This window comes from Macrobrachium rosenbergii, chromosome 46, assembly GCF_040412425.1.
Source record: "Macrobrachium rosenbergii isolate ZJJX-2024 chromosome 46, ASM4041242v1, whole genome shotgun sequence".
Classification (NCBI taxonomy): Eukaryota; Metazoa; Arthropoda; class Malacostraca; order Decapoda; family Palaemonidae; genus Macrobrachium; species Macrobrachium rosenbergii.
Genome location: NC_089786.1, coordinates 48,420,211 through 48,445,088, shown reverse-complemented (window position 1 = coordinate 48,445,088; position 24,878 = coordinate 48,420,211). Strand labels below are relative to the sequence as shown.

At 36.6% G+C, this 24,878-nt stretch overlaps 1 protein-coding gene across 1 annotated transcript in view; it reads right to left on the bottom strand.

Moving 5' to 3' along the window:
* Fbw5 (F-box and WD repeat domain containing 5) overlaps window positions 1-24,030 on the bottom strand; it is a 136,319-nt gene extending 112,289 nt beyond the window's left edge. Inside the window, exon 1 of the mRNA XM_067089688.1 lies at window positions 23,181-24,030. The gene's annotated coding sequence lies outside the window, so the exon portion shown is untranslated. The remainder of the gene's footprint in view (window positions 1-23,180) is intronic.
* Between the last annotated feature and the right edge of the window lie 848 nt (window positions 24,031-24,878).

The window sequence follows — 24,878 nt, the reverse complement described above, 5'->3', positions numbered from 1 at the left end:
ATATATATATATATATATATATATGTTCAGTATCTATGCACAGAGTAGATTTTAATTAGGACGAAGAGGCGATAAGGAACTTAGAAGGTTTGCCAGATTTTCGATAAGTAAATATAAAATAGATGGAGAGAGGGAGAGAGAGACTGCAACGATAATTTTCTTCACGTGTCCAGTTAACCACTTTGGCTAAGCAGCACAAAGGGAAAAATTTATGAAACACGAAGGAAAGAACAAAGTTCCATAAACTAGAAGCGACAGCTTGAGGTTCTGGTCAATTGGGTTTAATATTGAGTTGGTGATCTCCTAAAAGATTTCTGTGGGAAAGTGGAAAGTGACAGAAACATCAATTATTTAATGTGTTATGTATCTTAGCCAAAGGTGTTATGATCGCCGTATTGTAAGTTACACCATAATCTAAGGTAAGTTATAATTTGCATAGAGGTGAAAGGTCACATAAAAAAATTGCCAACTTCGGGGCAATCGAGTTTTCTGCACAGTCGCTACAGCGTATAATCAAGGCCACCGAAGATTGATCTATCTTTCGGTGGTCTCGGTATAATGCTGTATGAGTCGCGGCCCATGAAACTTTAACCACTGCTGGGTGGTGGCCTATCCTATATCATTGCCTGAGGCACGATTATGGCTAACTTTAACCCCAAGTAGAATAAAAACTACTGAGGCTAGAGGGCTGCAATTTGGTATGTTTGATGATTGGAAGGTGGATAATCAACATACCAATTTGCAGCCCTCTAGGGTTAGTAGGTTTTAAGATCTGAGGGCGGACAGAAAAAGTGCGGACGGACAGACAATAGTTTTCTTTTACAGAAAACTAAAAATTGTAAAGAAAACTTTCATAACAATGACTAAAGTAACAACAATGAAAATAAAAAATAAAATTATAACATCAAAAGTAAGTGAAGACACCAATAATTCAATTATTAATATTGCTAATTGATGGTTTACTGTGCAAAGGAAATTATTACAAGCTTGCCAATCATCATTTTTAAGGATGATTCAGTTTCTAGCATTTTTTCTTTTTGCTGAAATGTCACAAAAAGAATTTAATGTTTGATATTCATTATCAGTTCAGATTTGGTGCTAATTATGTTGATGCTATAATAAAATATGTGCGATATTTTGAGTAATGATTGCCAATAGATAAATGTGATTATATATAACTTTAATTATATTTTTATACTTGCGTATATATTTGTATACATATATATGAGCTATATATATGTGTGTGTATATATTATATATTATATATATATATATATATATATATATATATATATATATATATATATATATATATATATATATATACACACATATATACTGTACATATTTTATATATATATATGTATATATATTGCATATATATATTTGTATATATATATATATATACATATATGCACAGATATATTCATACAGTATATACATACATATATGTAAATATATGTATAAATGTGTGAATATATATATGTGTGAGTTTGTCTGTCTGTATAATATATATATATATATATATATATATATATATATATATATATATATATATATATATATATATATATATATATATATATATATATACTGTATACATATGTATATAAATATAAACATATATATATGTGTGTTTGTATACACATATATATCTTATATATAAAAGTGATTGTTTGTATGTTTGTCCACAAGTTTGTGCTCTATAGAAATCTGAACCGCTTGACCGATCTAGACAAAATTTGGCATGTGGCCATCATTTGACCCAACTTAGATAATAGGGTAGGTTTCAAACACGTACCCCCTTCCTTCATCCCCCTTCCTTTTGTAACGCATGTGGTTAATAAACTCTATGGGTCTATCATACCTTATTTCAGGTGTAAATAAACTCTACAGGTTTATCATACATCATTTGATGTCCTCAATATCATAGAAATATATTATTAAAAATGCTTTTCTTTCCTGTGATTAATAACTCTGTATCAAGGTTTAGACAGTCACCACTGTAATACCTGGATAAAATGCACAGTCAGCACAGTAATCCTTGGATAAAAGGTACAGACAGTACAATAATACGTACTTCAATAAATGGGACAGTCACCACAGTAATACTACCTGGATAAAAGTTACAGTCAGCACAACAATACCTGGATAAATGAGACAGCCACCACAGTAATACCTGGATAAATGGGACAGTCAGAACGGTAATACCTGGATGAAGGGGACAGTTAGTACAGTAATACCTGAATAAAAGGGACAGACAGAACAGTAATGCCTGGATAAATGGGACAGTTACCACAGTAATACCTGGGGGGACAGTCACCACAGTAATGTCTGGATAAATTGGACAGTCACCACAGTAATACCTGGATAAAAGGGACAGACAGTACAGTAATATTTGGATAAACAGGACAGCCACCACAGTAATACCTACATAAAAGGGACAGTCAGTACAAGGAGGTACAAGAAAATTTTTCTGAGTCCTTCAGAGTTTTCCCGGGCAGTGCCGGGTTGGTCAGCTAGTATATATATATATATATATATATATATATATATATATATATATATATATATATATATATGTATATATATATATATATATAGACATATGACTTCAGTATTGACCTTCCAATTGTCAGCACGAATTTTCCAGACTGGCGTCAACCCACAACACTTGTATAATTACCAAGTGCTTAATTAACATTTTAGTTTAATAGCTACACAATGGATTTTCAACATAATGTTGATACCCATTTCATGAAAAAAATGAGTCTCTATATTATGTGTTTATTCAGTACTTAGTATGCAACTGTATACGTGAGTCTTCATCACAAATTGATTGGTATTTCTATCCCGTTATTTAATTTACGTATGATACTCGTATTCTGCCAATAAGAATGTTCATGTCAGAATTTGCCAAATTCTGGCGTTATTGTCCTTGCAACTAATTCAGTGATTTTTCCTTTAACTTACTGTTCATTTTCAAACGACTGTATTTATGCCTTATTATGTTTAAGAAAGAACTTTGCAAATAACTCTCGTGAGTTTAGGAATATAGGAATGGAATGGAATATAGAGTTTAGGCCAAAGGCTAAGCGATAGAATCTATGAGGTCATTCAGCGCTGAAAGGAAAATTGAGAATAAAAGGTTACAAAAGTGTAACAGGAGGAAAACCTCGCGGGTGCTCTATGAAATAATCGTTAGGAGAGGGTGGATAGCAAGATGAAAGAAAGACAATATGAATGGAGGTGCAGTAAAAGGAATGAAAGGGGTTGCAGCTAGGGGCCGAAGGCACGCTGCAAAGAACCTTTAGTAACGCCTACAGTGCACCCCGTGAGGTGCACTGACTGTACTAACCCCCTTACGGGGAGTTTAGGCTCACCTTAAGAGGATTCGTATTTCTTTACAGCTATAATATTATGCTTTACAAGAATGGAATGTAATATGAAATTTGGACCAAAGGCCAAGCGCTGGGACCTATGAGGTCATCGAGAATTAAAACGTTTGAAAGGTTAAACAAGAGGAAAACCTGGCACTGTGAAACAACTGTTAGGAGTGGGTGGTAAATAAGATGGAAGAAAGAGAATATGGACGGAGGTACAGTAAAAGGAATGGAAGGGGTTGAAACTAGGGGCTGAAGAGACGCTGTAAAGAATCGTAAATAATGCCTACAGTGCACCACATGAGGTGCACTGATGGCATTATCCCCCACGGATCTTATAGTAGAGAATGATTTCCATTATGTTGAACATTAGACAAACAGCCTAATGAATTCAAGATCATAAACATTTGAATGTCTGCTTGCTTGTGAAAGCATTACATTTACGACTTATGTTACTAAAACCATCTTTTATACATTTGCTTTACGAACGCAACTTGTTTCATGCACTCCAGCAACTAAGCTTCTATTTTCGTTTTCAAAATTTTTTCCTGTCTGGATTCGCCGTCTCTTCATATATAGAATTCTGGAATAGACTCTGAAAAGTCAAAGATGCAATGGACTTATTCCGTTATCGGAATTTTTTTATCGATGGAACTTTTTTTTCATCTTTGCAATTTTTCAAAAATGTTGATAAGCGGGGGATGTAATGAACATATATTTTGCAATGTTTTTATAGATGCATTTTACTTTTTTCATTTCTGCTTGTCCACGGATATTAAATACTGACGTTTTTTTATTCTCATGTAGCTCCGTCCTTCTTACTCTGCTCCTGATTTGTATAGTAATTTTATAATGATTCCTTGTAGGATGAATATTCAATATATCAAATCTGGGAACCACAGAGTTAATAGTTTTCCAATATAACTTTTTCTTTGTATGGAACATTGGAAGTTTTGTGACAAAAATACAATTAGAGCCCTTTTACAGAAATCAATTGCTTGGTAAAATTAAACATATACATTTAACATCAATACCTAAACTAGGAATCATTTACAGACCACAATTACTGGAGAAAATATGGCAGTTGAACCTGGAATAAAAGATTGAGAAAGCTTCTAATTATTAGCGTTATTACTATGATAATTTCTGAAACAGAGTGTCTCTCGTAATAAATTCTTGCATTATTTTGGATCAAATTTTGTTCTTTTTAAACATATCACACCTCCCTTGGTGTAATATGATTCATCAAATCGGACATATTCAAAACTTGCATTGCTGGTTATGTGGGCTCTTTTTCAAAGTATTCACGTCACTATGCCATGAACAAGGAGCAAGCAGTGTCACTTGCCTGCAGTCCAGATAAGATAGATTAGCCTGGTCGACAGCTCTTGCTATATTTACAATGTTAAGTAACAGAGAACATTGACATTTTATTCCTGGAATTTAGGGGTTCATTGTCAAAGCACACGCGTCACTAAGTCCTCAGAATGACGATGACAGATCGTCACTTGTCTTTAGTCCAGATAAGAAAGTCTAGCCTGCTCAACGATTTTGCTATATTACAGAGTTCAGTAGCAGAGAACATTGTCATTTTTTTCCTCGAATTAGTGGACGATGAATTAAAGAAGAAGAATGTTTGTACATTAGACCAAAACAATGTGTTCCATTGTTGTAGGACTTTATCAAATGATGTTGTGTAGCATCCGTTATCCTGCCTTGCGCTTTTCTTTTTAAATTATAGAATGGATTATGTGTTTTCCATTTGGCAGCATCAGCCAAGACTCAGTAATCACTTTGCTATCACTGTGATAATTAAAAGACTCCATTTTTCTATATTTCTTATTCAGCACAATACAAGGATTGCGAAGTGGTGATGTGTTTCAATGCTACAGTCATATTCAGAGCCATCTAGCGAGTATATGATGAATTACCCACAAGGTTTCAATAAGCAACGTGCTCTAAGCGATCTTCTGAAACAGAAAGCTTACGACAAGATCCCTCCAGTGTTCCACAAATAGAACATAAAAATGCATTTTAATCTTTCATTTGCAACTACGAGCAACAACTTCGCCTTTGTGTTTATGAATGAGATGGAGTCTGAAATGAACATGAATAACATCATTTTCTATTTTTGTGTTTTGGGTATAACTTTATCATCAGAAAAAAATGGAAAGTAGCTGAAGCTGAATTTAATATACAAGGGGGAATTAAATACCTAATCTGGGGAACTGTCGAGAAAAAGGTGAATATATGCATTACGCTTCGAGCGAGCATTAAACATTTGTTTGTTTGTATGATATTATCATTTTATTTCTGCTTATCGCATTTTACTTAATGGTGAAGGAGAGCCTTTGTACATTTTTACCGTTTTGTAGGATCCGAATGATTTCATCTCTTCTTCTTTTAACGTGCTTTTTTCCCCCATTTGTATGGGGTAAGCATGATGTCTTTTTTTTGAAGGACTTTGATTTGGCTTTGGGGTAGACTTTGTAGTCTCGATCCGCTGCCCTGCCTGTCATCGCTTAGACCCCGGTAGAATATGTACATGTATTGTACCAGTCACCAGCGCCCTTTCTCCCAGCAGCGAGGAGTTGTTGCATGGTTAGGTCGACAGTCGATACGGATGAGGTGTCTGTTATGTTTTTAGAAGATGTTGGAGTGGCTTTGTTTGTGTATTAGTCTGTAACACTCATTTGCTTTTAAGCAAACCTATCCGTTGATTACGTACATAATCCCGGGATGTCTCCACGGATGGCAAAGTGTCTGCCTCTCTGACCGGTCGGCTGTGGAATTGAACCTGCGCCACAGACCTCTAAGAAGTCCGAGGCTGCTGCTCTAACCGACTTGGCCATCGAGGTTCTCGAATGATTTCATCTCTAATATTTTAATATAGAGAATTCTCAATATTATATAACTCAACACTTAAGGTATTGTCTACAATAGCTAATATTAGATACCTCATGCCTTGTAACATGGCCTGGTATGATATACTTTAGGATAAGGATTGGATAATAAAAGGCAAGTCTTTGAAAGGCAGGGATCATACGAAGTGGCGGCTGAGCTAACTCTCCTTTAAGGAAGTAAAGTGTAGATGTTCAATATAAATGAAAGATAAAAGGCTGAAGATGACGAGAGGAAATACTCATGTGGGTTATGTGTTGCAAGAATGACAGAAAGAATGAGCAGATACAGAAGAAGGGAAGAAGCAAAGATGCTTTTACAGGCCTAAATATGATGGATCAGAGAGTTCTGTGGTGGTCTGGTCATGTTGTAAGAATGGAAGACAATAGGATGATGAAAAGAATGTATAGTTAAGAAATTTTAAGAGAAAGGCAAGGGGGAAGCTAAAACGTACTAGGTAAATGGAGTCAAAGAAATGGAAGAATTAAAGGGCTTAATAATCAAGATACCTGTGTAAGAATGCAAGAAGATGGAGCATTAAGGGGTCAACGTGCTGTTGATGACTCATCCATTTTAGTGGATAGGGAGTCTGAAGCTTTGGAAGTTTACGGCACAGAGGTTCACCCTTAATTACTGATTAAAGACTATGGATTTGTTTACATAGAGACAGGGAGAAATGTGTGTGTAGTTTTTGTTCACCCTTATCTAGTTTTCTTATATTTATCCAATTCATCTTCTTCACTGTTATTTCCTCTTCTCCTTCCACACGGCGATAAAACCCACCTCACATTCCATTCCAGAGAGAGAAGTAAAAAAAAAGAAAGAAAATACTAAGCAGAGAGAGAGAGAGAGAGAGAGAGAGAGAGAGAGAGAGAGAGAGAGAGAGAGGAACAAAATGCCTCTAATATTTTGCGCTGGTTGCTGTAAATGCAAATTGACGCTTTTAAATAATGGTGAATTGGGTTTGGCTTCATTTTCTTCCTCTGACTTCATTTTCTTCGCCGCATATTGCGTCAAGTTGGACTTGTTGTCCCCGAGTGAAGGTGGGCCAATGTTTGGCCCAAAAAAGGGACATGCCGAAAAATCCCGGGCTGGTGTTTAATTTGCTTTTATTTTCTTTTTCTTCTTTTTTCTGTGGTGGCGTTGGGAACGTCGCTCCTCCGCTGCTCATGGGACGAGCAAAGATAACACGTTCGTGACTGTATGTATTAGAAATGTATATATATATATATATATATATATATATATATATATATATATATATATATATATATATATATATATATATATATATATATACATATATATATATATATATATATATATATATATATATATATATATATATATATATATATATATATTATATATATATAATGTATGTATGTATGTATTTATGTTAATCAAAGACTTCTCATCATACTCTGATCCATGAGGTTGGTTGTAACTTTCAATAAAGACCATTCAAAATAATTTACCTTCTTTTTCAGTGGTACTCTTTTATATTTTATATACAGGCTTGGGGTTGGACTACGGGGGAGGTGGGGGTTGCTATGTGTCTGCTAACCCCAACTTAACAGAAACAGTAACCCCCAAACCCAAAACACACACACACACACACACACACACACGCAAACCTCCCCCCGCCCCCCGCGTTCTCCATCTACCAAAGGATGAGTAAACAACTAAAGACTCGAATTGGCATCTTCTTGTATCGAAGTCCACCTCTCCTGACGGAGTTAAAATTTATTAGTAAAGTAGACAAAATTTGTTGATAAAGTAGACAAAATTTACTGGTAAAGTAGACAAAATTTGTTGGTAAAGTAGATAAAATTTATTAGTAAAGTATTGGTAATGTAGTTAAAATTCATTAGAAGGTAGTTACATTTATTAGTTAATTAGTTAAAATTTATTAGTAAAGTGGTCAAACTTTATTAGTAAAGTAACTGAAATTTATTAGTAAAGAAACCTAAATTTATTAGTAGAGTAAATAAAATTTATTAGTAAAGTAAAAAAATTTATAAGTAAAGTAACTAAAATTTAATAGTAAAGTAATAATATTTTATTAGTAAAGTAATCAAAATTTATTAGTAAAGTAATCAAAATATACTGGTAAAGTAATCAAAATCTATTAGTAAGGTAACTAAAATTTATTAGTAAAGTAATAAAAATTTATTAATAATCTAAATTTATTAGTAAAGTAATCAAAATTCATTAGTAAAGTACTCTAAATTTATTAGTAAAGTAATCAAAATTCATTAGTAAAGTAATCAAAATTCATTAGTAAAGTAATCAAAATTTATTAAAGTAATAAAAATTTATTAGTAAAATAATCATAATTTATTAGTAAAGTAATCAAAATTTATTAGTAAAGTAGCTAAACTTTATTAGTAAAGTAATCAAAATCTATTTGTAAAGTAACTAAAATTTATTAATAAAGTTATCAAAATTAATTAGTAAAGTAATAAAAATTCATTAGTAAAGTAATCTAAATTTATTAGAAAAGTAATCAAAATTCATTAGTAAAGTAATCAAAATTCATCAGTAAAGTAATCTAAATTTATTAGTAAAGTAATAAAAATTCATTGGTAAAGTAATAATAATTTATTAGTAAAGTAATTAAAATTTATTAGTAAAGTAATCCAAATTTATTAGTAAACTAATAAAAATTTATTAGTAAAGTAATCAAAATTTATTATTAAAGTAGCAAACTTTATTAGTGAAGTAATCAAAATTCATTAGTAAAGTAATCAAAATTCATTAGTAAAGTAATCTGCATTTATTAGTAAAATAATCAAAATTTATTAGTAAATCAATCAAAATTCATTGGTAAAGTAATCTAAATTTATTAGTAATCAAAATTCATTAGTAAAGTAATCAAAATTTACTAGTAAAGCAACCAAAATCCATTAGTAAAGCAATCAAAATTTATTAGTAAAGTAATCAAAACTTATTAGTAAAGCAGCCATGATGTAATAGCAAAGTAGTCAAAATACATGAGTTCTCCATTCTCCACGCGAGAGGCGCGGATGTCAAGTCTCTGATTAAACAGGAAGAAATTAAACAAACAGAACGAGAGGGTGGAAACGGAGGAAATTATGATAGAAAGAAGAAGAAGAGGAGGAGGAGGAGGAGGAGGAGGAGGAGGAGGAGGAGGAGGAGGAGGAGAGAGAACGGACAGGAAGGCAAAAAGAGGAAGATGGGTAAGGAGATAAGATAGAAGGGTGAGAAGAAAGTGTTGTTGAGAGGCATCTTCTTCTGACTAAAGGATGAAGAAGAAGAAGAAGAAGAAGAAGATGCTGAATATATAACAACTGGCGTGACTAAAAATAAGTAAAATATGCGCCGATGTGTCGCCGGCGCAATCGAGTTTTCTGTACAGCTTATAATCAAGGCCACCGAAAATAGATGTATCTTTCGGTGGTCTCGGCATAATGCTGTGTGAGCCGCGGCCCACGAAGCTTTAACCACGGCCCCGTGGTGGCCTATCCTATATCGTTACTAGAAGCACTATTATGGCTAACTTTAACCTTAAATAAAATAAAAATTGCTGAGGCTAGAGGGCTGCAACTTGGTATGTTTGATGATTGGAGGGTGGATGATCAACATACCAATTTGCAGCCCTCTAGCCTCCGTAGTTTTTAAGATCTGAGGGCGGACAGAATAATGCCTGGACAGAAAAAGTGCGGGCAGAAAAAAGTACGGACAGACAGACAAAGCCGGCACAATAGTTTCCTTTTATAGAAAGCTAAAAATGTAAATAAGATGAAAAAACTAAAGAAATAACGTAGAAGATAATAAACAACAGGAAGAGACTGTTAAGAGAATAATAAATATTGTTTTATGGCCTGACGTCGGGAGTAAAAGATAAGGCCTCAACAAAAGGGAGTGCAAAAGGTAAATTCCTCGAGAATAAAGATAGATTCGGGAATAAAAGATAGTCGGGAATAAAAGATAGATTCGTCGGGAACAAAATTCGTCGGGAACAAAAGATAGATTCGTCGGGAACAAAAGATAGATTCGTCGGGAATAAAAGATAGATTCGTCGGGAACAAAAGATAGATTCGTCGGGAATAAAAGATAGATTCGTCGGGAGTAAAAGATAGATTCGTCGGGAACAAAAAGATAGATTCGTCGGAGTAGAATAAAAGATAGATTCGTCGGAACAAAAGATAGATTCGTCGGGGTAAAAGATAGATTCGTCGGGATAGATTCGTCGGGAATAAAAGATAGATTCGTCGATTCGTCGGGAAGTAAAAAAAGATAGATTCGTCGGGAACGGGAACAAAAGATAGATTCGTCGGGAATAAAAGATAGATTCGTAAAAGATAGATTCGTCGGGAACAAAAGATAGATTCGTCGGGAACAAAAGATAGATTCGTCGGGAATAAAAGATAGATTCGTCGGGAGTAAAAGATAGATTCGTCGGGAACAAAAGATAGATTCGTCGGGAATAAAAGATAGATTCGTCGGGAACAAAAGATAGATTCGTCGGGAATAAAAGATAGATTCGTCGGAAAAAGTAAAAGATAAAAGATTCGTCGGGGTAAAAGAATCGTCGGGAATAAAAGATAGATTCGTCGGGAGTAAAAGATAGATTCGTCGGGAGTAAAAGATAGATTCGTCGGGAACAAAAGATAGAATAAAAATAGATTCGTCGGGAATAAAAGATAGATTCGTCGGGGAATAAAAGATAGATTCGTCGGGAACAAAAGGAATAAAAGATAAAAGATAGATTCGTCGGGAATAAAAGATAGATTCGTCGGGAATAAAAAGATTATCGGGGAAAAAGATAGATTCGTCGGGAAAAAAGATAGATTCGTCGGGAATAAAAGATATTCGTCGGAAAAAAGATCGTCGGGAATAAAAGATAGATTCGTCGGGAATAAAAGATAGATTCGGGAGTAAAAGATAGATCTGTCGGGAACAAAAGATAGATTCGTCGGGAGTAAAAGATAGATTCGTCGGGAACAAAAGATAGATAAAAGATAGATTCGTCGTCGTCGGGGGAATAAAAGATAGATTCGTCGGGAATAAAAGATAGATTCGTCGGGAATAAAAGATAGATTCGTCGGGAATAAAAGATAGATTCGTCGGGAATAAAAGATAGATTCGTCGGGAATAAAAGATAGATTCGTCGGGAATAAAAGATAGATTCGTCGGGAGTAAAAGATAGATTCGTCGGGAATAAAAGATAGATTCGTCGGGAACAAAAGATAGATTCGTCGGGAACAAAAGATAGATTCGTCGGGAGTAAAAGATAGATTCGTCGGGAACAAAAGATAGATTCGTCGGGAATAAAAGAAGATCGGGAATAAAAGATAGATTCGGAGTAAAAGATAGAAGATAAAAGATAGATTCGTCGGGAATAAAAGATAGATTCAAAAGATCGGGAATAAAAGATAGATTCGTCGGGAATAAAAGATGTCGGGAATAAAAGATTCGTCGGGGATAAAGATAGATTCGTCGGGAATAAAAGATAGAATAAAAGATAGATTCGTCGGGAATAAAAGATAGATTCGTCGGGTCAGGAGTAAAAATAAATTCGTCGGGACAAAAGATCGGGGAGTAAAAGATAGATTCGTCGGGAGTAAAAGATAGATTCGTCGGGAACAAAAGATAGGAATAAAAGATAGATTCGTCGGGAGTAAAAGATAGGATTCGTCGGGGAATAAAAGATAGATTCGTCGGGGGGAATAAAAGATAGATTCGTCGGGAGATAAAAGATAGATTCGTCGGGAAAAAAATAAAAGATAGATTCGTCGGGAGATAAAAGATAGATTCGTCGGGGAGTAAAAATAAAAGATCGGGGAAAAGAGATTCGTCGAGGAATAAATAAAAGATAGATTCGTCGGGAATAAAAGATAGAATAAAAGATAGATTCGTCGGGGAGTAAAAGATAGATTCGTCGGGAATAAAAGATAGATTCGTAAAAGATAGATTCGTGGGGAATAAAGATAGAATCGTCGGGGAACAAAAGATAGATTCGTCGGGAGATAAAAGATAGATTCGGGAATAAAAGATAGATTCGTCGGGAATAAAAGATAGATTCGTCGGGAATAAAAGATAGATTCGTCGGGAAAAAAGATAGGAATAAAAGATATATTCGTCGGGAATAAAAAGATAGATATCAGGAAAAAGATAGATTCGTCGGGAATAAAGATAGATTCGTCGGGATATCGGGAACAAAAAGATAGATTCGTCGGGAATAAAAGATAGATTCGTCGGGAATGGAATAAAAGGAATAAAAGATAGATTCGTCGGGAATTCGTCGTCGGGAACAAAAGGAGTCGGGAACAAAAGATAGATTCGTCGGGAATAAAAGATAGATTCGTCGGGAATAAAAGATAGATTCGTCGGGAATAAAAGATAGATTCGTCGGGAATACAAGATTCGTCGTTAATAAAAGACAATACGTCGGGAATAAAATACAATTCGTCGGGAATAAGAAATAATTCGTCGGGAATAAAAGACAATTCGTCGGGAATAAGCGATGGATTCATCGGGAATAAACGATAAATTCGTCGGGAATAAAAGATAATTCGTCGAAGAGAAAAGATAGACTCGTCGGGAGTATACGATAGATTTGTCGGAAATAAACGACAGATCCGCCGGGAATAAACGACAGATCCGTCGGGAATATACGACAGATCCGTCGGGAATAAACGATAGATCCGTCGGGAATAAACGACAGATCCGTCGGGAATAAACGACAGATTCGACGGGAATAAACGACAGATCCGTCGAGAATATACGACAGATCCATCGGGAATAAACGACAGATCCGTCGGGAATAAACGACAAATTCGACTTGAATAAACGACCGATCCGTCGGGAATAAACGACAGATCCATCGGGAATAAACGATAGATCCGTCGGGAATAAACGACAGATTCGACTTGAATAAACGACCGATCCGTCGGGAATAAACGACCGATCCGTCGGGAATAAACGATAGATCCGTCGGGAATAAACGACAGATCCGTCGGGAATAAACGACAGATTCGACTTGAATAAACGACCGATCCGTCGGGAATAAATGACAGATCCGTCGGGAATAAACCACAGATCCGTCGGGAATATACGGCAGATCCGTCGGGAATATACGACAGATCCGTCGAGAATAAACGACAGATCCGTCGGGAATAAACGACAGATCCGTCGGGAATAAACAAACGAAAGATTCACGGGGAATGAACGAGGTGAGGCTTTGCAAAGGTAAGACCGTCCCAGGCGAACGAACGGAGATATCTCCTTAAATGTTAATGACAGTCCGTTCGACCGTCGAACATGACGGTCTATTGACTACACGTCGAGATAGGAAGTTTATAGCTAAAGGCCTCTGCACAATTTCGCTCCTATTGGACCTCTTCCTCCTCCTCCTCCTCATCAGCTGGCGTCAGCGGAAGGGCTTGTTTATCAAATGCTCCAAATTCCGATATATCAATTAGGTGCACAAAAGCTGTTGGGTAAAAGTATTGCAGGGTGAATTTATTGTTATTATTAATATTATCATCATGATAATTGCTCGCCAGGTATGATTGATGTCTGATATAGAATAATTAAAGCGTTTTCCAGAATGAACTTCGAAATTGGTGTCACAAAAGTACCATGAAGAGGGAAGGATTATTATTATTATTATTATTATTATTATTATTATTATTATTATTATAACAGCTCACCAAGTGTAATAGTTATTTGATGTACAATAATTATTAAATATTTTCCAAAGTGAACTTCAAAATTGGTGGCACAAAAATACCATGATGAAGAAAGGAGTATATTTCTTCTTCTTCTTATTATTATTATTATAACTGCTCACCAAGTGTAATTGTTATTTGATCTACAATTAATTGTTTAAGTACTTTCCAAAATGAACTCCAAAATTGGTGACCCCAAAGTACCATGATGAGGGAAGGAGTAAATTTATGGTAATTATTATTGCCATGATAATTGCTCGCCTAATATAACTGATATTCGACCTAAACTAATTTAAGTATTTCCCAAAATTAATTTCGAAATCACAAGGACAACAGTCATGATGAGGGAAGGAGTCAAGTTATTGTTATTATTTTTATTATAACATCTGCTCGCCAAGTATAATTGTTATTTGATATAGAATGATTTTAGTATCTACCAAAATGAGCTTCGAAATTGATGGCACTAAAGTACCATGATGAGGGCAGGAAAATACCCAGGTGCTTATCATTTCAGTGGTAAATAATAAAATTATTTAACTGGTTTGAATTGTCCAGTTAGTAAATATCATTTCAGTTAAACAAATGGAGTAATTATAACTGCTTCAGCAAATCTACAATATTTATTAGTTATTAATAATAATTTACACATTAATAATGAACAAACAAAAACAGAAAATAAAATATCTACTCACTGACAAACATTCCACAGAATAAAATAGTAATACTCATCACTATTTTCAAATTACGGTAATGGTGGGCAATGGAAGTTACTCACAGAAATAAATATCATGTAATAATGCGTCGAAGTTCCTTCGGCGCAATCGAGTTTTCTGTACAGCCGCTACAGCGTATAATCAAGGCCACCGAAAACAGATTCATCTTTCGGTGGTCTCGGTATAATGCTGTATCAGCTGCGGCCCATGAAACTTTAACCACGGCCCGGTGGTGGCCTATCCTATATCGTTGCCAGAAGCACGATTATGGCTAAATTTGAGAAGCTAGAGGGCAGCAATTTGGTATGTTTGATGATTGGAGGGTCGATGATCAACATAACAATTTGCAGCCCTCTAGCCTTAGTAGTTTTTAAGATCTGAGGGCGGACAGAAAAAGTGCGGACAGAATAAAGTGCAGACAGAAAAAGAGCGGACAGAAAAAAGTGCGGACAGAAAAGTGTGGACAGAAAAAGTGCGGACAATAAAATGCAGACAGAAAAAAGTGCGGACATAAAAAGTGCAGACAGAATAAAGTGCGGACAGAAAAAGTGCGGACAGAAAAAGGTACGAACAGAAAAAAGGGCGTACCCAATAAAGTGCGGACAGAAACAAGTACGGACAGAAAAAGCGCGGACAGAAAAAAGTGTGGGCAGAATAAAGCACAGACAGAAAAAGTGCAGACACAATAAAGTGCAGACAGAATAAAGTGCAGACAGAAAAAAGTGCAGACAGAAAAATTCGGACAGAAAAAGTGCAGACAGAAAAAAGTGCAGACAGAAAAAGTGCAGACAGAAAAAGTGCAGACAGAATAAAGTGCAGACAGAAAAAAGTGTGGACAGAAAAAAGTGCAGACAGAAAAATGCGGACAGAAAAAGTGCAGACAGAAAAAGTGCGGACAGAATAAAGCCGGCACAATAATTTCCTTTTACAGAAAAATAAAAATATGGATAAAAATTCCAATGCACACAGGGAGATGAACATATATTTTTGATCATAAAATTGAAGAGCAAATAATTCTTTTCATGTATATTTTTCTGATGAACACAAAAAACAAATTCCGCATTATTCTCATTACCCTCATTTTACATTCGCCATCATTCTCGTCATGCTTCGTTTTCCATTCACTGACATTTTCATCAACTCTAGTTTCCCATTGCCTATTATTCTCATCACCCCTCATGTATCATTCCCTGTTACTCTCATCACCCCACTTGTATCATTCTCTGTTATTCTCATCAACCTCAGGTATTATTCCTGTTCTCATCACCTCGTGTATCATTCCCTATCATTCTCATCACTCCAACCTATCATTCTCTGTTATTCTTATCACCCCTCACGCACCATTCCCTGTTATTCTCATCACCCCTCATGTATCATTCCCTGTTATTCTCATCACCCCTCATGTATCGTTTTCTGTTATTCTCATCACCCTTCATGTATCATTACCTATTATTCTCATCACCTGAATGTATCACTCCCTATTATTCTCATCACCTTAATGTATCATTCCCTGTTATTCTCATCACCCCTCTTGCGCAATTCTCTGTTATTATCATCACCCTTAATGTATCATTCCCTGTTGTTCTCATCAACCCTCATGTATCATTCCCTATTTTTCTCATCACCCTCATATATCATTCCCTATTATTCTCATCACCCCTCATGTATCATTCCCTATCATTCTCATTACCCCTCATGTATCATTCCCTGTTATTCTCATCACCCCTCATGTATCATTCCTATTATTCTCATCACCCTCATATATCATTCCCTATTATTCTCATCACCCATCATGTATCGTTTCCTGTTATTCTCATCACACCTCATGTATCATTCCCTATTATTATCATCACCTGAATGTATCACTCCCTATTATTCTCATCACCTTAATGTATCATTCCCTATTATTCTCATCACCCCTCACGTATCATTACCTGTTATTCTCATCATTCCACATGAATCATTCCCTGTTATTCTCATCATTACTCACGTGTCATTCCCTGTTATTCTCATCACCCCTCACGTGTCATTCCCTGTTATTCTGATCACTCCTCACGTATCATTCCCTGTTATTCTCATCACCCCTCACGTGTCATTCCCTGTTATTCTCATCACCCCTCACGTGTCATTCCCTGTTATTCTCATCACCCCTCACGTGTCATTCCCTGTTATTCTCATCACCCCTCACGAGTTATTCCCTGTTATTCTCATCACCCCTCACGTGTCATTCCCTGTTATTCTCATCACCTCTCACGTGTTATTCCCTGTTATTCTCATCACCCCTCACGAGTTATTCCCTGTTATTCTCATCACCCCTCACATGTCATTCCTGTTATTCTCATCACCCCTCACGAGTCATTCCCTGTTATTCTCATCACCCCTCACGTGTCATTCCCTGTTATTCTCATCACCCCTCACGTGTCATTCCCTGTTATTCTCATCACCCCTCACGTGTCATTCCCTGTTATTCTCATCACCCCTCACATGTCATTCCCTGTTATTCTCATCATCACTCACGTATCATTCCCTGTTATTCTCATCATCACTCACGTATCATTCCCTGTTATTCTCATCACCCCCGTTTTCAACTAACAGTTATTCTCATTATACCTTTTTTCCACTGCCCATTAATCTCATCACCCCTTATTTTCTTATTACCATTATTCCCTCATTCATCGTCTTCCATAAATACAGCATAATGATCAATGACTTTTCTCCATTTCTTTCTTTTCTGTTGCTAAAATACAAATGTTATGTATATATATGTATACATATACATATAGATATACATATACATACATACATATAAAGATATACATATATATGTATATATATACTTATATATACATATAAACACATGCATGGGAATTTCAGCTCTATGATCGTTTTCCGCTAAGGGCCTTTAATATATAATAATAATAATAATAATAATAATAATAATAATAATAATAATAATAATAATAATAAATCCAGAAAACTATAAAATGACAAAATAAATAAACAAGATAAAGAGTCAGCAGCTTACGTGACTTAGGGATGCCACTAACCATGATAAGGCTTCATTCAACTTCTTTCCCTTCTCCGTCGAAAATTAGAGGCATTAACCCCGAGGAGTCCTTTTGCGGAGGGCGGCCACAAGGAACATCGCCCACCGCAGGATGAAATGGTGGTTAATAGAATAGAGAATACCTCGTTAAGGGCCATTTACTCCCTAGGGAGGGGGCGAGGAGGGTGGGAGGGGGGAGTGAGCGAACGCCCGGGATGGCTTTGGCGGGATAACATGTCGACTTATAGACTGTCTGTTAGACTGTTAGCCTACATCTGTAACTCTTCTGTAGTCCGTTGCTCTGCTAACAGTCTGTCACTGACTGTCTCATTGGCTATTAAAACATTTATTCTAACACTGAATAAGCATCTGTGACCTTCGGTTTTGTCATGCCAGTCTGAACAAGTAAATAATGCGACGAAGTGTCTTCGACGCAGTCGAGTTTTCTGTACAGCGTATTATTAAGGTTAACCGTAAAAAGATCTATCTTTCGGTGGTCTCAGTATAATGCTACATGAGCCGCGGTCCATGAAACTTTAACCACTGCCCAGTGGTGGTCTTTCCTATATCGTTACCAGATGCACGATTATGGCTAACTTTAACCTTAAATGAAATGAAGACTACTGAGGCTAGAGGGCTGTAATTTGGTGTGTTTGATGATTGGAGGGTGGATGATCAACATACCAATTTGCAGCCCTCTAGCATCAGTAGTTTTTAAGATGTGAGGGTGGACAGTAAAAGTGCGGACAGAATAAAGTGCGGACGGACAGTCAAAGCCGGCACAATAGTTATCTTTTACAGAAAACTAAAAAGCTGCCAAACACCAGTCGATTGTCACCTTAGCGAAGTGGCAGGGACACGTTACGTAGGCTGTAATGATTATAAGTATATCCTGTGTAGGCCTATGTATCATTAACTTACTCTCTCATTCAGAAATGAGCAATGGTAATAATTGAAAGCCTCAACTGATATCCCGAAAGTAATTATCATTAAATGCTACTTAAATGATTATGTACAAATCTATGTCGGAAGTGTTGGCATGTGCGAGACTGATCTGGTTTAAGCGAACGACACTGCTAGTCGCTGAATGCTAACAGAGAATTGAGTTAATATGTATAAATTTTATATGATGAAAGTGAGATTCATACTAAAGAATGATTGATTGATAATATCAAGAAACTTGGTTACTGGTTGGTTGAGTTGTTTACAGGTTAAAGATTAAAACATAGGCCTACGTAGATCAGGTTTGAGGCATGGGACTAGCTTTAAAGAGCATAAGTCAGGAACAACGGAAAACGATTACATTTACGACATAAGTGTTAGAGCTGAAATTAAATTACTTTATTTCAATGGCTGTCAGGATATACTTTATCTATTTAGCCTTGAATGCTAAAAGCTCTATAAAAAGTGACTTAACTACGTATATGTAAAATGTCTAGTAATTTTTTATTATATATCTACAGTACCCGCAATTTGGCCTTGCCCTACGGCTCAGTTGCAAAACTAACGCCGAACCGTGAAATAAACAAATCTGTAGAAAGAAAAATTATTAGTATAAGAACAATGAAATTCTTACGGACCACTCACATATTGATGCACTAATACTTGGTATGATCTCTACCACTCTTCTTACACAATTTAATAGAAATTGATACGCTTTGGGGCCGATTCTATCAATTTTCGGCAGAGCCCGGGATCGATGCTATCCCACATTCTATGTTCGTGTATCGGAATGGTTCGAAAATCCGTGGGGAAAATAATCGACCGGGAATAAATTGGCTAAATGACAACTGAGCCATATATTCCCACGCTATTGGGACAAAGCAGGTGAAGGGAGGGGGTGGGGGGGGGGGGGATAAAGGCAGGAAAATGATCAGTGTACAAGCAGAGTGCATGGATGCAAAGCCATCTTAACAGCGTTATAGGCTTAAGGGCAAAGCAGTGTATTGGGGGTCCTACCTACATAACCACTCACAGGAATAAAAATGTAAATGGTTGATAAAATTAAATAAATATTTATTGTAAAGGTACTGCCAACAAAATCAGGTGTCCAAACCTTAAAAAAAAACTCGCTACAGGAAAGATTAATCTTCAAAATGCTTGAACAATATAACATGAGCCTTGAAAAACATGAAAATATGATATAAGGCCTAAATATTTAAATATTCTGCTTCCATAATGAACAAATCCTTCCTTACATCATACTTCAATTTTTATTCTGAATCCAAACCCTCTACCGCTTGCTGACTCCCAACAATGTGAGGCAAGGCCGTCTCACCTCTGTCTAGGCCTACGTTCTACAATTGTCCCTTGTGCAAACAGCTTGTCCATTCACATATCATAAACTATCAATAACTGGTTATTAGTACTGTAATATAATTTCATAATCTTGAATAACTACTACGTGCTTACCATACAAGCGTTCCTAATGAATCTCAGATAACTCAGATTCATTCTCTAAACGATATCATGCTATTACCTGTCTAGTGCGTTGAAGTGACGTTAACATATACGCTTTTAGGATTCGAATATAAAATTTAGGACAAAGGCAAGCGCTGTGACCTGTGAGGTCATTCAGCGCTGAAAGGAAAACTGAAAGTAAAGGGGTTTTAATGGTATGATAGGAGGAAAACCTCGCAGTGGTACTATGAAACCATTATTAGGAGAAGGTTGGGGAAATTATGGACGAATGATAATATGAACGGAGGTGCAGTAACAGGAATGAAAGGGGTTGCAGCTAGGGGCCGAAGGGACGCTGCAAAGAATCTTAAGTAATGCCTACATTGCTCTGAGATAGGTGTACTGATGGCATTAATCCCCTAGGGAACACACCTATAGCCTACGCTTTTATAATTTAGCATAGTGCAGGATCTATTCATTGACAGCAATTCACAACTTGCACAGATTACGATGGGGATTTTATGCCCAGCTGCCCAACGTGCCCATGCGTTAAGACGACCCTGCATGGATGACCTGGCTCTTTCAGGCTTTGACTGTTTAAACCACTTCTATATTTGTGTATCGGAATGGTTCGAAAACCCATGGGAGAAAAAAAAATCAACGGGAATAAACTAACTGACAACCGATCCATATCTCCCCACGCTATAGGGGAAATTTGAGGACAAAGGGGCGGGGATAATTGACCAAATAGAGTGTATTGATGACCTTGACCCTATTAGCCTTTGCCTGTTTGAACCTATTTCTATATTTCTATATTCGTGTATCGGAATGGTTCGAAAATCCAATTTAAAAAAAAAGTGACGAACTGGCAACTATGTCCTATCCTGTCCCGTACAATAGGGGGAGTCAAGGCTGGTAAACGATCAGTGTATAATTAGAGGTGAAAGTAGTTTCTGGACTCTCTGAAATTTTGATTCTTTTTGCCCTTGAGACCCGTCGGTTGGAAATATTTCCCATAATTCAGTGCGACGCGTCAGTGCTTTATAATCATGTGATGGCATAGCGCGTGTTAAGTGCTACAATTGATGTTTAAGGACCGGTGACATTAGCCGATAGACAGGCATGACTGTGAAGCCTCAGATAGTATACAACCGGTTAAGAAGTACCGGTAGATGAGGAGAGGGGGTGAGTCCCCGGACAGTACAGATGAGTGCCGGTAGATGAGGGGGAGGAGTACAGACCGGTTAAGAAGCACAGTGAGGGGGCAGACCGGACAGTACAGACCGGTTGGGGAATCCCCGGACAATACAGACCAGGAAGTGCCGGAAGAAGGGGGAGGAGTCCCGGACAGTACAGACCGGGCAAAAGTGCCGGTAGATGGGGTGGGGAGTCCCGGAGTACAGACCGGTTAAGAAGCACCCGGTAGATGAGCGGGGAGTACCGGACAGTACAGACCGGTCAAGGGGGGGAGTCCCCGGACGGTGCATGAAGTGCCGGTAGATGATGGGTGGTGGGGGAAGTCCCCGGACAGTACAGACAGGTCAAGAAGTACCTGTTGGAGGGGAGGGGGAGCAGGGGTCGAGTCCTGGTAACCCGTAGGACCCCTAACCTCGCGAAGAGGGAGGTTGAAGCAAATCTGACCTTTACTGCCAGGGAACATAAGGAGGAAAATCCTGATTGCCTTTTACAAGATTTAAATGGCATAGAATAAATATCAAATGTAAACTTAAACTTTCCAATCCAAATACGTCTCGAATATGTTTTTTTAAATAATGCACGATGTAATAATACAAGGATTGTTGTAATACTGTTGTCAATAAGGTTGAAAGGAAAAAAACGTTTGAACAAAGGCTGGGATTGAAGAAAGTGTCGACGAACGTAAAATGGGTTTAACTGAAACTCGGAAAAAGTAAAAGCTTTCTCAAGTTAATGTTAAAAAATAATGGGGTTTGAATAAGTAAAGTGTTTTTCATTGACGAATCAGTCTTTTACTTGAGTGCTGACGACACTTAACAAAGTGTGGCGAGGGAAATATGTCAATGGCTGAACTGGATTGGATTATAGAATTTAGGTAAAAACGGCCAACCACTGGGACTTATGAGGTCATTCAGCGCTGGAAAGGAAATTGACAGTAAAAAGGTTTGAAAGGTGTAACAGGAGGAAAACCTGAAAGCAGTTGCACAATGAAACAATTATTAGGAGAAGGTGGATAGCAAGATGGAAGAATAATATGAATGGAGACACAGTTATATGACTGAAGGGGGTTGCAGCTAGGGCCGAAGGGACGCTGCAAAGAACCTTTAGTAATGCCTACAGTGCACCCTGCGAGGCGCAGAGGTGCCCTGTGACGGCGCTACCCACCTACGGGGTAACAAGAGTCATGGAAGACTCGCGAATCATTAGTGCATTAATAGGTGAGTGTTCCATAAAGATTTATTGATGTATAGTAGTACTAATACTTTTTTTTACCATTTTATTTTTACAGTTTGGTGTTGGGCTTGCAATGGCACCCATAGCCGAAAGTCATATTACGGGGACTACAGTATATACATACTGTACAAATTTTTAATGGATGTTGCTATGTTTGTGGAAAATTCCTTTTACTTTTGTATTTGTTGTTCATATTCTAGATGCTCTGTGTTAAAAATGAGTTATACTAATTTTTTTTTCGTTGTACGTATTCCGGTATAGTATTTGTTAGGCCTATACTGTACTATCTGATGAACATCACGGTTCAGACGATTGAACGTTAGTATGCAAAATACGGTAACATCGTTCATCACAATAGAAATATATTTTCTGTTTAATGCAGTAAGAGGCCTCAACTGCTGAACGATTAAGACCTGTTGGAAAACTAGGCCTATTGATTTTGCCAATGCCTGAGTGGACATCACGGTACAGCTGACCGGCGATTTATGTATTATTAATCGTTAGAACGGTAAAGAAATATTATTTGAAAGCATGAGATATATCAATAAAAAGTTTATATGCATTTTAAAATACGCGATACCGGTATGTGGCAAGGCACCAAACTTACCTTACTCCTGCTATGCGTTGTACTTCTTCCGCTGTCTCTACCCCTCGGTATTATAGGTAACTGAATATTACCCAACTATTTTTTTCCAGTAAACTTCTCTGACACTTTGCCATACAATGTGTTTCATTTTCAGTTGCTCAAGCAGAGTTTTTCCGGCTACTAATAGGCCTAAGGAAGGCAACCTTTCCTGGTCATCTGTGCTCTTGCAGTAGGTTGTGGGGTGAATGTGAAAGAGACGGCTGCACGAATATACTTTTAATATACTTTTTCGGCTAAACAATGTAGAAAGTGGTGTGTATAATGCAGCAAGGGCGAGGTAATGTGAGAAATCTACCGAGGCTTGAGAATTTCACCGTATTTTGTCTACATTTTTCATTTCCTCCTCCTGGAGGGGCTGGTACTAAACATGGCGTCCCGCGGAGCTTCGGCCATGTTTAGTACCAGTCACTCGGGGACTGACGCAAATACATAAACAAAGACGGCAGATTTCTTATGGTCTCTGTAATTTCCTCATATTACCTCACCTGGACTAATTTATACGCACCCTTTTCTCTACTGTTTAGCCAAAAAATTATGTTATTAAATGGATATCTTCGTGCGGCCTTCTTTACAGTTACCGGTTTTGGATCTTGTCAAAGTGGGGGACAAGTCTTGTCCAAGTTTGGCAATCCTAGATAGAGTTTAGTTTCATTAATGTCAGTTCATCATTGCGAAAAAACTTGCCCCTGACGACTATCTAAAATATCAATAAGCTTCATCACGATAATAACACCAATCGAGTGCACAAAACTTATAAAGCAGCGGAGGAATGAAAATAAAACCAGTCGCTAATTAACGGTTGTTGGTTACTGAATGATTATGGCGTCAGCAGCAGCGTGCGCGAGCAGGATTTAAATCAACGCCTCTTGACAAAAGTGTAGTCTTGCGTTGTATTTTACCTGCGCGGTGATTATATGTTTGAGGGGTTTCTCTGTTTATATGTATTGTACACATGTATTTACAATTAGTGATATATGATAAATACCTACATAAATAGATATTCATGGTATTGTTTGAAGAAGCTTTATAGTTTTATTTCTCTAAGGTGAAATCAAAGCAAGGGGTGTACGTTTATGGATGAGATATATCACACACACAAACACGTATACAAACATATATATAATATATATATATATATATATATATATATATATATATATATATATATATATATATATATATATATATATATATATATATATGCTAATACGTGTTTGCGTGCATATGGTATATATATAAATATGGAAAGAAAATTAGTTACTAACTGGCAACATAGGTCAAATACACTAGCATGTGTATACAGCAGCGTATGCCGTACCTCTAATCTAAATGATTATCAAGATATGTCAAGGTGAATCATTTTATAAGTATATCGCACCTCCTATTGGGACCAGTGATTAATGTATAAGAGAATATACGTATGTATGTATATAAATAATATATATATATATATATATATATATATATATATATATATATATGTATATATATAAATTATATGTATATATGTATTTATGGATGGGTGTATATATATATATATGTAAATAATACTAAAACTGAAGTGTTTGTTTGTTTGTTTTTTCCCAGTGGAGCACATGATATGTCCTCTCCCTCCCCTTTCCTCTTCCATCCCCTTCCCTCCCCTCCCCTCCCTTCCCT